We start from the raw sequence: 15,126 nt of genomic DNA, 5'->3' as shown, positions 1-15,126 counted from the left end.
CGATACTTTCCCTGTATACAGTGCATTAGTTGTGCTGCTGCTTCAGCCCCCAAGCTGTTAGGATGGCACATTTGCAAAGTACTGAAAGTGGACTCTGGTAAGTAAACCCAGACATGTAGAGAGGTAAGGCCAGAACATGGACTCCAGGAGCTACTCTGCCATGATTCAAATACTTATTTCTAGGAGCTGTGAGACAAAGTGCTTATAGTAGTGTATGCAGAAAGAACTCAAGTGTTCTCTACACTAGCTCAAACAGGAGGAAAAGAAGGAAAACCACAAGCTCTGAATGGGGGCTGACCCCATGTGGAGAACACCAGCTCCCCTCTACCTCTTCACTCCTAAGCAGAGACCCTCAAGTTTGCCACATGCTGGTTTACTCCTTACACTTCACATTTCCTAGAATTACAGGCAAGAGAAAAAAGCTCTAGCTCAAAGAAAACTCAATGCCCTTCCCAACTGTGCTCTTTATCCGAGGTGGAGAACACTCGGGTGGGAGGTCAGGGAAGGCACAGGAGTACCAGAATGTAAATGGATGCTTCCTTGTCAGACCATCAGAGTACACAGTGCCCCGTGCAATAAATCAGGGAAGTCTGGAGCGATGCTGCTTGGAGACTGCTAATGTCAAATCAGTCTTTTAATCACAAAATGTTTACATATGGTGAGACTCTGCAATGTTCCCTGGTAGTAACTGGCCTCTAGAAAGTTCTGCTTTCTTCTATGCATTCGTAAGTTGATGTTAGTTACCTTTGTGTCATTTCCATAGTTTTATACCATTTACTGTTACCATCCACTCTACATTTATACTGTTCAGTATTGTAAGAGCTCTAGGGATGATTTTTAGCATTTATACAAGAGTGAGTATAGGTCAAATGCAAATATGACACTTTTTATAAATGACTTCCTGTAAATGTAAATCTCCAGATGACTTGAACAGTGGTTTGGGTTTTGTTTTTTGTTTTTTTGTTTTGTTTTGTTTTGTTTTGTTTTTTGTTTTTTTATCATGCTGAGGGAGTTCAGGACGCAGCCCTGCCATGAACATGAAGGCTGCTGTTCTCGGTTCAGTGGGAAGGAAACAGAAGTTTCAACACCATTGCTACAGAAGCTGGAATAACTTAAAATATGAACCCTACAATAAACAATACAAACTTGTCAGAACTTTAATATATGATGTCCTTATCCACAGCCCTACTTATAAGCTACTTGACAGCAATAATTAAATATAAAAAATATGTGGAGAAAAGAGACCAACAACAAATCTGTAACAGATCTGGCCAGAGTCACAATTCATTACCCAATTTCTAGGTAGCTGTACTACCACCCCACTCCTGAACTGCTCTTTTCTGTCGCTGATAATCTCTTAGGAGTCTGTGTCATTGCTTAGTGCATTTAACTGTCAATGGCAAAGCTTAAAGAGGAAAATCCCTGTGAGTTTTTGCCCATGAATTTATTCACCTAATAATAAGGAAGCATAGGAAAAAGTAGGAAGAAAACAATGGGGGAGGGGAGGGCAGGGAGATTTGGCCAGGCTGCTGTTTGTATGACCAGCAGAGGTCAGCCTGACACCCACACAGATCAAAACATTTTGCCCTGCCCTGCTTCCACTTTCTAGCCTTGACTACTTTCTAACTGCCCTGATTCAGTAAGAGCCAACCCATTATCTCGTGGCTTCTGTCAAGTTCCTGATTTTCTTCTCTTCTTGAAGATGAGGAAGAATTCTGTCTAAGTGTCCTCTGGAACCTACACTGAGACACACTCCAACATGAGTGTAGTCTAAGGAGCACAATAGGAGCCAGAAGCAGGTAAGGAAATTCTTCATGAAGTAACCTGGGTGTCTGAGCTGGGGTGACATGGGACAATCCCCTTGTTTTATCAGTAAAGTTGGTTTGTGTTTAAAACTTGTAATTGTGTGGCATGTTAAGTGTTTGCCAACGGCAACATTGGGGTCCCAATGGTAAGTGTTACAATTGATTGCCTGAAACTTGCAACTGTGTTTAATACGTCTGTAGCAATTCAGAAGAAACTGTTTTACAAGTGTCCTTCTTGGATATTCAACTATGTGAAAGGACACTGAGACAGCCTCTCAAAAGTAAGTTCAAGGTCCAATTTCTTCTTTCAAAACTTCTCATTATGAATAGTTTCTCCTTTTCTGCAACTACATGCATATGCACATAACAAAATTGAGTCTGTTTGAATGTATACTTACGCAGGTTAAGAGCTTTTAGCTTGGTCTTGCTGGGAAGTTAATCCTAATTGCATCTAATAAAATATGCATTTGTTCTTAAGGAATATATATATAGAGAGAGGGGGAGGGAAAATGATAGACAATGGATGGATATAGATATATATCCTATGCATAGCAAAAATTACATTCATTAGATACTTACATGGTTTATGAATAATCAGCTAAATTACTTAAAATGCTTGAACTATTTTCAATTCAACATAGGACAGAGCATGGACCCAGTGTCCATATATATATATACTGAACCCTATATATATATATGAACTATATATATAGTGAACCCATGCAAGCCACCTAGAATATACTGTGTGGCTTTTTACTGTTCAGTGTTTGGGAGGTTTTGTTTTGAGGTATTTTTGTTTGTTTGCTTGTTTTTAGTTTGGTTTGTTTTGTTTTAGGAAATTTAATCCTATAGAAGAAATAAAGAGTAAAGAAAAAACAATTTATACATATATCATTTTTAAAATACACAAAATCAAAAATACATTTTAGGACTAAATAATCTAAATCCTAATTTAAAAATAAAAAAACATGGCACTCATTAAAAATATCAAAGTAACATTTTGTTCTATAAACACATAAAATCTTACATTAATAAAACTTACAAGTACATACAAGCACATAGGAACAGTCTCACACTCAAAGACGTATGTGAAGTACATATGGTTATGCCTATTAAACCCAGAGAAGAAGAGAGGAAATGCAAAGGTGCTCAGAGCTGCAGTTAGGGGAAGTCAGCAGCAGCCTGTGGGAAGTGAGCTGCATTCGCTGCTCTGTAACAGCTGTACTTCAGAGGAAGCAGGACCTGAAGGATGAGGCTCTGGCTGGAAGAAACAGAACTGACCCTACCTAATTTACCGAGCCTAAATCCCCTGCATGCTAAGAGGGCCCTGCAGCTTGGCTCCAGCAGACAAATGATTTCTATCAGTCATCCAAGGGGCAGCATGCCCTCCCTGGCTCCTCAGTTCACTGTGTCCACTTTCTCCCTTAGTCATGTATTTTTAGGATGTATTTTTTTCACTAAATTATCACTGATGGCTTTTTAAAAAAATTATCTCGGTGAGAAGGACACAGTAGTAAGGAGAAATGTCTCTCAAGAGTAGGCATAAGAAACAGCAAAGCACTCTCTGAACCAGTTAATGTTAAACACTAGGCAGCAAGGTACTAAGTACAAGGTACTAAGTATCATCCTAAGTACCTGATCCACAAGCTCCCTGAACTGCATTCCTATTTTCTAAGCCACAGAGCATCAATTCAGATAGCATCTGTGACGTCATTAACAGCCGAATGTACGGAGTATAGGTGAGTGCGGAATAACACCGAGGCTTTCGTGCTTTCATAGAGACCAGGGTCATCGGGAAAATGACCATTCATTAGAACCACAATCAATGGGTCAGCATGTCCTCCCACCTAGGGCTTAACAATAACAATAACACCTCTACAGGATTTTCAATTGCTTTTGTTTTAAACTCATGAACATCCCAATGATGCTGAAGCTGGTGGTTTGAGATCCACTTACTCATCCATTCATATGTCCTACTAATAAGCTGACTACAAGGCTTTCATTCATTCTAAGCTACCTATGGGGTTGCAATCCCCTTCAGGTCCTTCAGTCCTTCCCCTAACTCTTCCATTGGGGTTCCCAGGCTCAGTCCAATGGTTGTCTATGAGTATCTGCATGTGTATTGGTCAAATACTGGCAGAGCCTCTCAGGGAACAGCTACACCAGGCCCCTGTCAGCAATAGTGTGTAAAGTCTAGTTTAAATTCTCAGCATCCTGAGCAACATACAGGCAACAGATAAAACAGGTTTGCTTCCTCCCAACACACAATTTCCCCAACCAGGTCTTTAAAGACCCCTTTATTATGTCTTCTGGCTCCCCTTATGGCTCAGATAGCATCCTAGAAAAGAATATCACTAGTAAATAAATTACTTCTCCTTCTAGTAACAACTTGGCTAAAATAACTCACAGGAAAACCAAGTTTACCATGAGGCTTCTCAATTCACCTGTACTTTTAATGTCAAAGTCATTGTTTGGTATCCAATCAATTTCTGCTTTCTTTGAAAGCTTCTGACTGTACCCAGCGTAAATAAAACTGCTATCCCTTCGCTCTCCACAGAACTCAGACATCTGCTACTTGTGAAAAGCAACAAGTGTCTTACACGTCATGTACTGACCGCTCATTCTGCAGATAAGAAAACAGCAAAGGTTGGTGGTTTCTACCTAATTACAAAACATCTGCTGTTAAAGCTAAGATTTCAAAGAGAAAAGAATCAGCGGTAAAACATATGGGAGTTGTCAGTGTGCTTGCTCACTGTGGTAAGGGATGTGGTAAGATGTCCTTCCAGGACCACGGAAATTAATTTCTAATACATCACACAGAGCTACTGAACTCTAGATGTGATTTAAAAAAACACAGTGGTTTCGAATCCTCCACATATTCTAAGGGTACTGAAGGAACTGAACCGAGTTTCATTCTATAAACACCAATTCTGTCCCACACACCAGCCACAGTTCCAGATGCTACAGACCCTCTGCTTGAAGAGCTGTCCCAATTCTAATGGTCACAGCAAACCTTACTTTTAGTATAACCAATGCTCTAACAATGGTACTATCTTTTAAGTCACATTAATGATATTTGAGGACATAATTTCTTAGGACATGTTTTACCAACTTGAGAGAAATCTGGAGGAGATTTTAATCTCACCACAAGCCAATGAATATTTGCTGGCTTGTTCTAACCCTGCTGGGTGCTTACAGCTCTGCATTCACTAATAACGGAAAGAAAACCCAGCAGAATGGGCCTTGGGTCTTGGTGTTCAATGTTCTCTTCTCCTCCTACCTCCTGAAACTGTCTTTCTGCTCAAGGACCTAGTTGCCTACAACCACCACTTTCACAGAAGTGAAAACAGGAAGGGAAGGCTGGAGGCTCACAGAAAGAGAAAACCTAGGGCCAGGTGTCCCTGCTATCACCAAGTCTGTGATACATTTGAGTGCAGCAACGACCCCCTTAACTGGTAGCACTAAAGAAAACTGGTTAGCTAAGAGCAGAGTCCAAAACAGGCTTGGAAGAAGTTATTTTTGAAAAACAAATATTTTTCTTAAACTGTATTTTATACCTAGAGTGTGTGCATGTGCGTGTGCATGTGTGTGTACAAGTATGGATGAACTACATGAAGGACAAAGTGTGGGAGACGGTTCTCTCATTCCAACATGTGAACCCCAGGAATAGAGCTAAGGTCAGCAGGCTTGGCAGCGCCACCCTTACCCACTAAGCCATTTTGTTAGCCTTTAAATGGATTATTTCAACTTTGAATACACAAAGCTATTTACTGCTCAATTTTGATATTGTGACAATGACTTTTACTAACTACAGATCTGAATTGATTTTCTTTCCTACAAATGCAGCATACTGTCAGTTTAGTCTGGTCCCTTAGTATATTTCTATCACCACAGCTCGGCACAGCAACCACACAGCATTTATCTGTTACCAGACAATATCTATCCCCCCGCCCCCATGCCTGAATTCTTTCAATTATTATTACGTAAGGAGATTTAATCAGTTGACTGACAGATATAGAGTCCTGAGTAGTGTTCATTTCTGCTAATTGTTCCTTTCATTCAGATTTTTCAGTTTAACAAACATTGTAATCACTTTTTATAGGTAACATATGCTTTCATTTCTCCTGTGTAAAGAAAAAGAAGAAAATTATTAGGCTATATGGTTATGTGTTTAACTTGATTACAAGTTTTAAGTTGAATTAACTTGTTTTAACTTGATTACAAGTAACAAAGTAGATACCTGATTTTACACTAACAACTAGATATACATTATCAATACTCAATTGACTTGTCAATTCTTAATATTGTCAGATCTTATGGGGGACCTTGGGGAAAAGAAACTCTTAGAGTTGGGAACTACTGTTTGTCTTTTTTGTAGTAGTTATGTCTTTTTAAACTTTTTTTAACGTAGAATTTTAAGTGTGAGGGCTTTAGACTTACAATTTAGCAAAAACTGGGCTGAATACTGCCTTCTGCCTCCCAAGAGCTGATGTTACAGGCGAGTCCTGTCATGTCCAGACCGCTTACTGTCGCTGAATCTCCACTTTCTCGTAAGAATGCTGTTCCTCTTGTCATATGGTCCCTGGTCAAACAAAGCCTGTGTATTGTTTCCCCGAATGTTTTACCCACTTTCTTAACTGAATTCTTGTGTTTTTAATATATTTGGCAAGGAAGGTTCTATAAATACCTTAATTCTTTTTAAACCAGTGATGTAGAGTGCATTGGTTACTTTTCTGTTGCTACGATAAAACACCAGACCAAGGCAACTTATAAAAAGAAAATGTTTAACTTGGGGCTTACGGTTCCTGTCCCACCATCATGGTGGGAACGTGGCAGTAGTGTCTAATGAAATGCAAAAGCCTAAATTTTGGTAAGGAAAAATTATACCTTTTTCTTTAATAACTAGTGTATTTTGCATCCTAAAAGACAACTATGCATATTAGGGAAGATATTCTGTTTTTATCTAGCAGCATTGCTCTTCCAGCTTTACATTAAGTATACAACATATCTTAGTTTGCTTATAGCTATCGGCAAAAAATACTTTATAAGAGATACTTGCTTTATAAATATTCTGTAGATCAGAAAACTGTATTTTCCGATGAAAATGGTCTCCAGAAGAGTACATGCTCAAACACTGATACAGAAGACACAGAAGTGATACAGGATTAAGGCTAGAGACATGGCACTGTAGGTAATGGGCTTGCTGCTCTCACAGAGGACCCAGTATTCAGCTTCCATGCCAAGAAAAATCACTACTGCAAGGACCTTTAACTCTGGGATATTTGACAACTTTTCAGGTTTATACTCACTCATGTGCGTGCACAAACACACCCACAAACAAAGAAGGCACACATACAGTCTAGCCAGACATGGTGATGTAAAACTTTAATTCCAGCAGAAAGAAACATCTGAGTCTGAAGCCAGCGTAGTCTACATATAGCAAGTTCTAGACAGACAAAGAACTTTAGTGAGTCTTTATTAAAAATAGATATAAAAACCAAAAACGACAAGGTAACAACCTAGAAGCATGTCTTTAGAATGACAGCCATGCTGACCCTGCCCCGAGATATGCTTCTCAGAAGACTAGGAAAATGAAGTTCCTGCCTGTATACAGTCAGCAGTTTAAACCAAGACAGAAAACAGGGTTGCTCTCAAGTTGCTTTTTCTTCTTTAAACGCACATTAGAATAATTGCTGTGTCTCGGGTGTAGACTGAGTTCTTTCGCATTCGGGCCCCACAACACAGAGAACACAACCGCTCTGATCAAAGCGTTCCTTTGTGTGTCTGAAGACCTGTGCTCTGCAGCCCTAGTCATAGATGATCTTTTACAGGGTTTGGATGCTCTTTTATTTATTTTGAAAATATCAACTTAGAACACAAAGAGAATTGTTTCTGCTATTCAGAAAAAGGTTTTATTATTCACATAATATGTTAACTTAGAGCATATCAAGCCAATTCCTTGAGATTTACTTCGAAGTTAGAAGCCTTGTAAGAATAAAGTACTCATCCCCACTTCACTGGGTTTAGAGAAGATAATGTAGTCGAGTAATAGCGCGCACACACAAAGATAAGAACAGTGTCCTAAATAGCTGTATTTTGACAGCTGCTTCCTTGTACGGAGCTTGTTTAGCAAAGTTCATGTCTCATCCCAATTTGGAGTCTGGCTTCTTGCGTTGGGAGTCATGGGAAGCTGTCCTGGGAACACTGGGGAGGGAAGGCATATGGACGTGTGCATGAACCGGACTGCTGTTTTCATTAGCTCTGAACTAAAACTCCTGTAGGAAAACTTCAAGTGCACTTCTGAAGAATGAGGACAAGAAGTAAGATAGAGCTGTATGAGCCTCAGCTTCTTCCTTTAAAGGAAACAACTGAGACATTTACTTTCCTGTTTAAGTGTAAACCATCAGCATTTCTTCAATAGTAGTGATTTTTATGCCTTTTTTACAGACAATGGCCAATCCTTTTCATACCCAAAGGACAAAAAGTGTAAAGGAAACAAAAATAAATAAATAAATGAGTAAAATTTAAAAAGCAAAAAAGCAATTACCCTCCCAGGAAAGATTATTGTCTTCAGCAATATATACTTAACAAAGTTTTTAATGATTTCAGTCAAAATAATTTGTTTTTAACAGTGTGAGAAAAGCGTCTATGTAAGAAATGTTCTTCAATGAGCTAGCCACATTAGAGAATTAGGAAAAATCCTCATACTTTACAGTATGGAAAAAAAATCATTAACATTAGCTATCAAAGAAATCTAAGTGTCCTCTATCTCTGAGTCATGTTGCAAACACTCCGGAAGAGACTGGAGTTGGCTTTGTCTTGGGGACCAAGTACTAAAGACTTGCTCCTGTTGTCACGACTGCCTTTCAGCCATATGTTCATTCCACTTGCTCATTGCAGTTCCCAAGTGCCTCTCACCCTGCATTCCTTTTCTAACTCTCTGCTCCAGGAACTGCAAGTCAGCCTGCCCTGCCCCCGGGCACGTCTCTCCCCCTTCCTTTCCTCATTATAGGGACTCTGCATTTCCTCTTGGGAAATCTGGCCCCACACCTCATTAGCCATTTTTGACTGAACAAGTGGGCTGGGGGCAGGAGACAGTGAAGGAGGCATGTCTATGGGAAGTGGACGGACAGAGCTACGGACACTCAGGTCAGACTGGACAGCTGGGAGAGGAGGCAAGAGAAGGAAAAGTACAGGAACTTTCCGACATGGCGACATCCTGGGTGAGAGGTCAGGGGAAGACACAGCACTAGCAAGGGCGGCAGAGACAGTTTGGAGAAAGGGTACAGATAGTGTGAGGGAAATGCTGTCTAGAAGCCACAGTCCTACAGAGCCATGTAGGCTGGCTTTGAACCTGGATTTCATCCAACTACAATGAGCCAATCATAGTCCCAAAGAAAGATGGGAAGCAAAAAGGGAAACTAGGAGACTTTTCTTCACTATAACCGATGGAAGGTTTTCAGTAATTAAGCACAACCTAAGCAGCAATAGTTTTATTGGAAACACATAGATTATGTCCAGTCCATATGCAAAAACCCTCTATGCTGGCCAAGGCTCAGCTGAGAGAAGGTTACTTTGTGCAATCATAAGCCAACTACTGAGTTTCTGTTTAAATTTCCTAGATTGCAAGAAGCCTTCAATAAAAGCCTTTTTGTTATCTGACAAAATGCATTGGTTGCTATTGCTTTCCTTAGTAAAGTGTCCAGTTCCTAGGACAGCACATCCAACAATGACTTAAATTTGACGATATGTGAGCACAGGCTTTTTGAAGTACATCAAACAAATAATTTCTAAGTAAGGGAAGGGAATAATTTCTAAATAAGATCACAGCAGTTGTGTGTGAACAAAAATCAAAGTCTAGCCTTGGAAGAAGAAAGTGGAAAGAGCCCATAAAAGGCCTGGCCCAACCTGATTTCTTCGATTGACATCAGCAACTCAAAATAAAAGGGGAGCCCTTCTAAGCCTCACAGAGAAAAGTCATCCAGAGGGTGGGGGTAGAGAAATGCAAGAGACTCTGCTGGGTCCATGATTTTCTATTTAAACACTGCTTACTGACAGCTGGCCACAGTAACATCAACACTGCTGTGTGGGTATTACCTCTAAATTCTTTCCATTACCCCATGGGATACAGAGTTTCTGCCAGTTTACTGATTCACAGACAGCCTTCTTCTGTGACCCTGCTGAGAAGTGGGGATGGAGTGTTGGAGCCCAGCAGTCCCAACCCTTAACCTCTGTGCTGTATTAATCTCTAAGAAATCCCTTGCTCACAGGGTATGTTAAATCAAGTTGCTCTTTGATTCTTTCTTTCAAATACCATTAAAGGCAGCATTAAAAGTTCCACTGAAATGTTCTAAGAAACAGATCTAAGGAAATTTATTAATGATGAAACGTTTAAGGCTCTGACAGCTGGTAAAGTTGATATGATCCACACTGCCATTAAACTCGGGAGCAAAGTCCAGAATAACTTCACAAACAGATGCTATTTATAAGCTGAATATTTTGTCAGCCCTTGTTAGGATAATGAGCTGTGAGTGCCACATTTGTTTATTTCCTGCTGGTTCAAGATACTCATAAATTTCCAGCACTACGAACGTAGTGTCATACAGTTTAAAGTCAAGCGGATGCCCAGAATTTTAGGGCAAGCTGTAAGGGTTCCAATACTTTCATCGTTTTGGCAGTTCCACAGGCTCATCCCACTGGAATGAGCATGGTTCCAGGCGACTCACTGCAGGGCACCGAGCTGTCTGTCCCTGAGGCCCAGTGCCGGCTGCTGAGCTACTCTGCACCTTTCCACCACACAAAAATACTGGATCCTGGCTGACTGTGCTGACACTCACACAAGGCTTTTCTCCCCGTGACACTCACCAGTCACCTGCTCCAATAAAGCCCTGGGAATAAGGACAGACAATGACTGTAGACGTCAGGGGTGAGTAGTTTCGTTTATTACAAGAATGACACTTTAAAGGAAAATAGTCATTTTACAAGATAAAGAAGAAAGTTATTACTTTTTAAGCATTAATCCTGGGTGTTCCTACTGGTCCAAACTGAGTGCTTTGGAAGATGTCATTAAAAATGCTCTAAGAAGACGTTAGGCCTAGGGTCACCGGAAATGAACAGTGATAATAAGCCTGTAAAGTTCTCTCAGCATCAGTCAAACACTTTCCTCAGGCTCCTTTCCCCACTTTCATAGAGAAAGCCTGAACTATTCATACCCGAAATAGACTGTGACCTGAGACCTACCCAGGACCTTCCCAGGCCAGCCCATAGGGGAGGTAAGCTGAAGGCTGTGCTTCCCTGAAGTAAAGCAAAGTGTTCTGAACACACCTGGGTGCACACACTCACGCACACATGCATGCACACACACCCTCTTTACGATCTTATAAATCCCATTTATATATTATAATGAATGTATTTATCACACAGCAAAACTGGAATTTATTTCCAAAACATCAGAATTAAGACATCAGATTTAAAGAAAGCAAAGCTCAGAGAACACCCATGGTCAGAAGTGCCACACAGGAGGAGGAGCCACAATACAGGGTGCAGCAGGAATGTGGGGTAACCACTGCGGACCCAGTCATATTTTTAAGTAGTAGATGAAAGAATCCAACAGAGTATTTATACTTCAAACATTTTCAACAGAAAGGTTCCCAGTCCACGTCAACACTGTATTCCACTGCACTCATGATATAAAAAGAGACAGCCCAGAACTGCCTTGAACTTCATCTAGGCATCAGTGAAATGCTGGGCTTTCAAGATAGTTTAGTTTCCATTGATTCTATTCCAACTCTCCAGTCTAGGCCTCCTGATGTGACATGTCCCCTGGTTTGCCGAGGACACCAGCTCACTTCTGTGGTTTCACACTTCCAAGTTCTCTGTTACAAACTCGATTTTTTTCTCTTGGTTAGGCCTTGGATTAATGAACATTTTCATTTCTCTTCAACCCATTCAGCACATCAGAAAGGTCCTCCTTATATCTTACAGGCACAAAGCTCTGCTTCCAACAGAAAGTCAGATGCTATTCTCACAACCACTGAAGTCCACAGCAGGGGAAAGAGACACAGAGTAGAAATAACACTGTGCTAGGTGAATCTCTGCCCATTTACTAACATTCTTTCTTCTTTGTATATTTAAAATGTCAACTGCTAAATACTCTTAAAACCATTTTAATAAATGTACTTAATACTGGTAATAAAATTATACAATAATCATATGCATAAACATGTAAGGTGCATATATGCATCATTTAAAATCATTTAAAATAAATAAGCAACACTGAAATACTTTTTTGAAAAAGCCAAGATTCTAGTGATTGCATTCACTGGCCCCATATGTCTGTCCAGCTTACACATGCGCACACAGAGCTGACGCAGAGGATTCCCTCCTAGAACAAGTCCATCTCAGTGTGTGTCATATCATGAAGTGTGTCAACATAAACCTACAGCTTCACTGCAAAGAGAAGAGCAGACAGTTTCTAATCAAGTGTGAGTCACCATGACCCAAGTACACAGATTCCAACTGTCCTAAATTATGTCAAATATGGCAGCAGTTTCATGACGATCTTATTTTAGTTAAAGAACAAAGAAAGTCATAAGCCAAGACACTTGAACACGTGTGGAAACATCAGCAAAGCAGGGAATCCTCTCCATATAAGGCTCAGATACTACCTGATGATATTGTTAGCCTTGGGTGGTAGATTTAGTGGTTCGTAAATACACTGCAAAAGGTTACACCCAGTAGTCACAAAGATGATAGTCAAGTGTAGAGATGGGCAAGAAACCTCTGATAAAGGGCTCAGGATAGGCCAAGACAAACTGTTGTTAGACTCTGTGCCTTCGGCAATACCACTTCCCACAATCACTCAAGTGCTTGCTATTGAGTCCAGAGGATCGGCTAAAGTGTGGTTCTTTCTGAGAACTTCTGAACACACCATAGACATGAATTCCAAACATCACAAAAGAGATAAAAGACGTATGTTCACACACATTTCTTCATGTCAAATTACCATGTGGTCCAGAATCCACTGTTGCTCAGCTGTAAATATTGAGACCTACGAAGGCCTCCGACCCCACCAGCATCTGGACTGCACAGTCAGGGAACAGCAGGAGAGAGTGAATTCAAATCTCTTGCTCACAGGACAAAGCAGAGACCTGCAGACCCCACAACACATCAGTCATGATAAAGAGGTTTCCCAAACAGAAGAAAAAACAGGCTTTATTTAAATGTCTGCTCTACTGGAGTTGTGCAAATTCTGAATAAGCATCGAATATTCTCCTTCTCTACTATACCGTCTCAATTTCTAAATGTCGATTCAGTGCCTCTGAGTTACAACGACGTCTGTGAGACCATAGCTGGGACATACATGCTGCTTTCATTCTAAAATCAATGAACTTTTCAGAACAACACGGCTTCAAACTATTTGTCATAGCCTCCGAGAGTCACAGTAGTACTTGGGGCAGCAACCACACAGCCTCCTCAGACAAAGGTGTAAGCTCATTTACTTAATTTCTATGGGCTTTTTGTCTAGGACTACAATTTTAAAGAGGATTGAGTGTTTTCTCAAAACAAGCACACACAGACACATGTGTACTCACTCATACACTGTCTTATAACATGCTTCTAGAACAGGGGAGTCTTTATGCATATTTTAGAATGCTACGGGAAATGGTAGAGGAGAGAAAGAATAGTAGAGAAGAAAAAAAAAAGACCCTGAACTCTTCACAATGAAAGAATCTTTGAACATCTCTACAACATCCCACTGTCTCTATCCACTCCGAGCATCTAGTCCTCAAAGTACGATGAAAGAAACAACCTGAGGGTCTAGAAAACTTCTCTATGACCACAGCCTTGCTCCTATCCTGCTTGGAAATCTTTATGGTTCATCTCATGGTGGCTTTAAGCAGTTTTGTGCCTCTTGATTAAGAAGGAGTAAGTCACATAAAGTAGCCTGTAAATACAGCAGAGCAACCCAAGGGCAAACATGGAAAGGACAGGATGCCCGAGCTATACCACTGCTGTCTGGGCGCAGCAAAAACAGAGCTTCACGGGCCAGTGAGATGGCTCAGAAGGTAAAGCAACTAACTGCTAAGTAACCTGATGGCTTGGATTCAATCCCCAGAACTCACAGAAAAGTAGAAGGAAAAACTAATTCCACAAAGTTATCCTCTAAACTCCACATGCACACTGTGACATGCATACACACACACACAAACACACACGAAAAAAGAGAGATGGGGAAAGGGGAAAAAGATACCATTTTTAAAAAACAGACCTTCATGACAGGAAACTGAAATTTAATCCAGTATGTGTATGTGTGTGTGTGTGTGTGTGTGTGTGTGTGTATGTGTGTGTGTGTGTGTGTGTATGTGTGTGTATGTGTTTGTGTGTGTGTATGTGTGTGTGTATGTGTGTGTATGTGTGTGTGTACACATATATATGCTTAGAGGAAATGAGAGGAAGGTAGTAAGCAGACCCATAAACAGAAGGTAGTCTAAGCACTGCCCTGAAAATCACTGCTGTGTTGAGCCATGAACATTATATTTAATTGCCATTTCAAAGCCATGCTATCTTTTTTTAATTTGTCCCCCACTTCCCATATCTTCTCCCCTTCGCCTCTGAGAGTATGTCCCTGCCTCTCACCCCCAGCATACCCCTTCTCTGGGGCATCAAGTCTCTGCAGAATTACTTAGCGCAATCATTCATTACCTCTTAGACATGGTAGTGATCCCACAACACATCTTTTCATCATTTCTCCACACAGTAATCTATACTGATGAGAGCAACACAAATTTGCTCCTCTACATGCCCAACACTCATGGTGTTTCTCACAACAATATCCGGAGGTGGCTACCATCTCTACTTTTGTATAAGGGATACTCTATAAAGCTCTGAGACACAGACGGCGAAGTGCTCCCAGGCACATACCACAGTGTGAGCAAGAGAGCTTTCTAAGTAAAACACACTTATGCTCCTAAACACACAAACTATTTCCTCTCAGATCACTAAGACAACAGATCAACAAATGTTTCAACTGTCTAAAAAATGCAATATGTACGAGCAAGATCCTGTGACTGTTTAAACTGCAGCAAGCCAACCGGCCAGAGTGCAAGGGAGCTTACCCTGAAGCTGAAGACTAAGGGCAACAGAGAAAGAGGAGATGCACACCTCCTGGGCCACCTCTCTTAGCAACCACACACACGGAAAATGTGAGCATCTCTGGTGCCCACTTTTCTCACAGGGCTTCCTCTTCATTTTTTTCTGCTGTCTCCAACAGAAGTCCAAGCACCCTAGCCTTCACAAGCCACGGAGCCTCGTGTGTGGA

The 15,126-nt window shown here is 40.7% G+C and overlaps 2 protein-coding genes across 4 annotated transcripts in view; one reads left to right on the top strand and one right to left on the bottom strand.

The window, feature by feature from the left end:
- Positions 1–15,126, bottom strand: part of MED12L (mediator complex subunit 12L) — a 303,185-nt gene that overhangs the window by 161,997 nt on the left and 126,062 nt on the right. The gene's annotated exons all lie outside the window — the stretch shown is intronic.
- Positions 4,407–15,126, top strand: part of P2RY14 (purinergic receptor P2Y14) — a 31,388-nt gene continuing 20,668 nt past the window's right edge. Inside the window, exon 1 of the mRNA XM_080929632.1 lies at positions 4,407–4,451. The gene's annotated coding sequence lies outside the window, so the exon portion shown is untranslated. The remainder of the gene's footprint in view (positions 4,452–15,126) is intronic.

Source organism: Micromys minutus, assembly GCF_963924665.1.
Source record: "Micromys minutus genome assembly, chromosome: 15".
Taxonomy (NCBI): domain Eukaryota; kingdom Metazoa; phylum Chordata; class Mammalia; order Rodentia; family Muridae; genus Micromys; species Micromys minutus.
This window is presented reverse-complemented; position numbering and strand designations above follow the sequence as displayed.